The following is a 5,208-nucleotide window of genomic DNA, read 5'->3' on the forward strand; positions in this document are numbered from 1 at the left end:
ATGCCAGCACCTTTCTCTACAGCCGAGCAGCCTGCATTCCCTTTGGTCAGTGTTTATTCCTTGTTTTTCCATCCTCTTTCCTTCAATTCAAACTCTTGCCTCAAAGCTTGTACTCAGTCTGGTTTTGTTTCCACAACCATTGACTCAAGCTTAGCATATCCCTCCAGAATCCTTAGCACTGGATCTGAAGTGTCCCACTTACTTGTCCTGCATTTCTGGAATCAGACCAGGGACTTCAAAGAAATTTCAGACATTCCCAATGGCTTTCATGTTGCCATCATTTACCCAGAAGACTGTCATATGGTGATGAAACAAGAGCTTATCATTGCAAAGCCCCTTATCTAGTACTACATGTGTGGAGACTTCTAGTAAGAAAGCTTCTGCTTTACCAGTTGTGGAAAGCCTGGTCATGTTAGTTACCATCTCCTGGATTCAGTAGCCTTACCTCTCAAATATGGGTCATAACCAAATACTACCACACAGATTTATTGCCTGGATTAGAGGAGGCAAGTGATGAAGTGGGCTCCGGATTTGATCCCGTACCAATGCAGCCCTCAGCACACTTAACCAAGTGTATAACTGAGACTATGTTTATTTTGGTGTGCAAGGCATGGTGTTTACCCTCTGAATGTAAGAGACACATCAACAAAAGATGGGTACCAAAAGAGCTAAGCAAACAGTGAAGGTCAGGCTGAGCACTTTAGGCTCAAGTTGGGATGAGAAAGGAAGTGTGGTGGATCTCTGTAAACACCAGCCAGCTGAGTAACAATCTCCACGAGGCAAGAAGGAAAGTCGGACACTGGGCAGTTTACTTTAGGCATATTTAAGCACAGAACTTTTTTTTTCAGGGGTGGGAGTTTCCTGATGATAATTAACTCAAAGCCATCAATAACAAAGCTTAAGACATGTTTATATTGAAACTCTTTACAAAGTACATATGGCCTCTTCCATAAAGATGGGTTCTGTTGACTCAGAAACAATGCTAAAGATAAGAGTCTAGGGAGAATGACTTAGAGAAACATAAAGGTCCATAGGGGCATGGCCTGGTCCTACAGATAGCACAAAGGTTAGGTAGCCTGCTGTAAAATACTTATGACATCTCCTATAAGAAACTAACTGTGCTCAAGATAAAAAGTCTAGAGAGGAAGAGTCTGGGGTGAACACAATAGACAGGGTGATTCAGGAGTGGCCTGGCCCTACAGATAACACTATTAACTACATCCTTTTCCAGGTTTCTGGGAAACAGGTATATATTTTCTTTTGTTGAAGATACAACCCTGTTTTTTCTTCATGGAGGCACAAAGGCATGTTATGTCATGTTAGCAGTCCTGGTTTACCTATGCTTGTCTGTGAGCACAAAAACATTATGCCTTCTACAGGGAAGACGGGTTTAGGCTGGGTCTGCTCAATTCGGAGTAGAAGTGAATAGACTGAGAAGCAACATGAAGTGTGAGAGAAGAAATGGAGAGCAAAAAAGTCATAGGTATCCTTGGTTCTCAGATGAACATGATTCTCAGCTCCTCAAGAACCTTCATTAGGGTGATTTGCCTGTGAACTGAAGTCTCTGGAGAAGTTGCATCAACAGCGAAGATCATGCGCGTGGCTTGACCTCAGTTGACTAGAATATCATCATGATTGTTGGCAGATGTGATATTGTATGTCTACAGCTCAAATTATCTTGGGCTCTCTTATGCCCTTTAGCTCACTATCTCATCCTTTGTACATGGTCTATCATTCTTGTGAGCAATTGGTAAATTTGTTAAGATGCGTACCTTGGATTCAGAGATCTAGTTCCTCCAGTTCTGAAGTTAATAGTGCAAAGGAACTCCCGAAGCCTATACAGGAGGCTAGGTCTCTTCAGAGACTTCTTCTATGGTAAAACCTGTCATTTTCGGTAACTTGAATCTGTATATCTGGAGTCATTCATATTTGGTTCAAAATAAAATCTTTTATTTCTTTTAAAGATGCCAAATCTTAACACCAGCTGGGTGGCATATAATTAAATTCAAGTTGCATATCATGCATTTGAAGTTTCAACATAGATCCTAGAAGTGCAATGTTATAGTTCCATCAGGACTGCCCTCATTTCAGATGCCAACTGGTGTCCCAGGCCACTTGTACTTCTGTTTGATGAAGCTGCAAATTCAAAGGGTCCCATGATTTCTTTTTAGGTTCACTAATTTGGAAAAATGATTCACAGAAGCTAAAAAAAGCACTGTATTTGTAATTACATATTTGTTATATGGAATATAAATGAGGAACAGCTTTGTCAGGAGACCCCTGGGCCATGTATAGCTGGTAACAAAGAGCTTACATGCCTCTCCTCATGAAACCTGGGTATCTGGATCTAGCTTAATCTGCCTGAGTCCACCTTGAGTGGTGACCCTCATGATGTCCCTGAGTGATTCTGGCCTGATTTCTACCTAAATTTCCTGCTCAGAATCCTGGCACCATTTGTACCAGGGATAAATCAGGTTCTTATGGCTTGGATTTTTGTCTTCTATCATATAAAGCACTTCTTTCATACCCAACCTCAGAAACCCACTTGCTTTTATAAAGATGCATGTTTTGTGAATACGTTCTCAATAACTTGTATTCTGTATATTCCTGTAGCTATCTGCCTCTTTCTTTGCTTCACAGAAGTTTACAGTAGGCTCTGATTCACTGGCACCAGAATGTTCCTCAACACCAGCTACTTTATCATCATAAAAACGTTAATATGTTCATAGCCTGGAAGCTCTACTGAGTCTCAAGCCTGGAAAAAAAATTTTTAAGCTCTCAAACACAGGTGTGATTCATTGAATCATTGGCCACAGGATTGAACACAATGCCCAAGTTTCTGCATTTCATGGATGTTGAGCAGCTGAAAATTTCAACTTCAATTGTGGGTTGGTCTTTCTGGTGAGCAGCTTCCATCTAGACCCACCTGAAGTCCCCAGGGGCCACCTCACTAGTAAAACAAAGGTATTCCTATCCTTGGGGAAGTACAAGGGACTATGAAGCTTTGTGCCCAGCATGTGACACATAGACTTAGCATTCTGTCCAACCGGTGCAATTGTGACAACTAGTTTGCTCCACCTGCCTTTGTGTTAGTCACTGTTCTGTTACTACAACACACAAGGGAATTTTGCATAGTGAACCATAAAGCACACTTCTCAACATTACCTGGATGTTATTCTCCTCCTAAGTTCCACACTGGGGCAGCTACTCTTGTGCACCCCTCTCCTTTCTTAGCTCTACGCTGCCTAGATTCATTGTAAAAGAAGAAAGACAAGTCATGTTGGTGAATTGGGAGGGTGTCTGGCATTAATTTCTTTGCTTCCTCTTTCCTGACATTTTCATCTACTGTATGAGGAAGGTCCAGTGTTTGCTGAGGTTATAAGGCAGGTCTGCTATTGATGAATGCCCTCACCTTACCTGGAAGTGAGGGGGGGGGTGTCTCTAGGATTTCAGTGGAATTGAAGGGCCTGGTCAAAAGGATCTTCTGGAAAGCAGAAGATTCTGTGTCAGGTTCTACCCATCCAGGCTGTTAGTGCCAAGACAGAAGACTGAAATTGTCATTGCTTTCCTTTCATATGATTTTGTGACCCTCAGTAATGAGACGACAAATTACTATGTATATAAAGCAAAACCTTTTTCATGACTGAATAATGGCCAGCAAAACCTCTCTCTCTCTCTCTCTCTCTCTCTCTCTCTCTCTCTCCGACCCCCCCTGTGAGTGTGTGTGTTGGCTAATATGCATAAAATGACCTAATATTTTCCATTTACCTGTTCTTAGGTTAAGTCACTACCAGGTGGATGGGGAAGAATCTTGGCTAAGGGTTCATTGTTATGTGCACAAATAACTGCCTTCCAATGCTTTAAATCAAGAATGCTTGTTTGTTATTTAGCCAATTAACCCCCTCAGAATGCAGGACAGTAAATAAACATAAATAGTTTCATGCTGTCAAATGAAAGATGTAATATTCAATTTAGAATAAAACTTTAAAGATTTGCACACTAAACTCTCATTACTTTAAAAACTCTAAATTCTTCTCTGATGATTACAAATTAATTGAATCCTATCTTCTCAAAAGATCCTTTGCCCAGAAAATCTTTTTCAAATCAAATCAAGTAGGCTTTCTAGGTGTCCCTGTGCCTTTTATGCTTCTCTAAGTCCTTTTTTTTTTGTTTTTTGGTTTTTTTTATTTTTATTGGATATTTTATTTACATTTCATATGTTATCCCCTTACCCCATCCCCCACCCACCCGGGAACCCCCCATCCCCTTACCCCTCCACCTTCTTCTCTGTGGATGTAACCCCCACCTACCCCCCCCACTCCCACTTCCCCACCCTCAAAATTCCCACCCCCTGGAGCGTCCAGCCTTCATGAGGTCAAGGATCTCATCTTCCGCCTGTGCCCGGCAGGGCCCTCTAACCTTACATATTCAGCTGAAGCCCTGGATCCCTCCATAAGTGCTCCCAGGCTGGTGGTTAGGACCCTGGGAGCTGTGGTTGGTTGGTATTGTTGCTCTCCTCATGGTGCCACAAACCCTTTCAGCTCCTTCAGTCCTCACTCTAACTCCTCCATTGAGAACCTCATGATCAGTTCAATGGCTAGTTGTGAGCATCTGCCTCTGAATATGTCAGACTCTTGAAGGCCTCTGAGGAGACATCCATATCAGGCCCTTATCTGTATGTACTTCCTGACTTCCACATCAGCATCTACCTTTGGTGACTGCATATGGGGTGGCTACTCAGGTGGAAAGGTCTTCAAATGGCCCCTCCTTCAGTTTCTGTCCCTCACTTTGTCTCCATGTTTGCTCCCTTGAGTATTTTGTTGCTCCTTCTAAGAAGAACTGATTCACCCCCACTTGGTCTTCCTTTTTTATGAGCTTCATGTGGCCTGTGAGTTGCATCTTGGGCATTTCAAGGTTCTGGGCTAATATCCAATAATCAGTGAGTGAATACCATGTGTGTTCTTTTGTGATTGGCTTACTTCACTCAGGATGATAATTTCTAGTTCCATCCATTTACCTAGGAACCTCTCGAATTCATTGTTTTTAATAGCTGAGTAATACTCCATTGTGTAAATATACCACATTTTTTGAATCCATTCCTCAGTTGAAGGACATCTGGGTTCTTTCCAGCTCCTGGCTATTATAAATAAGGCTGCCCCTTGGACTGGAGCAGACACAGAGTCGGTCTGCTCCTGTCCTGTGGAGAAA

This window comes from Grammomys surdaster, unplaced genomic scaffold (assembly GCF_004785775.1).
Source record: "Grammomys surdaster isolate TR1022 unplaced genomic scaffold, NIH_TR_1.0 137, whole genome shotgun sequence".
NCBI lineage: Eukaryota > Metazoa > Chordata > Mammalia > Rodentia > Muridae > Grammomys > Grammomys surdaster.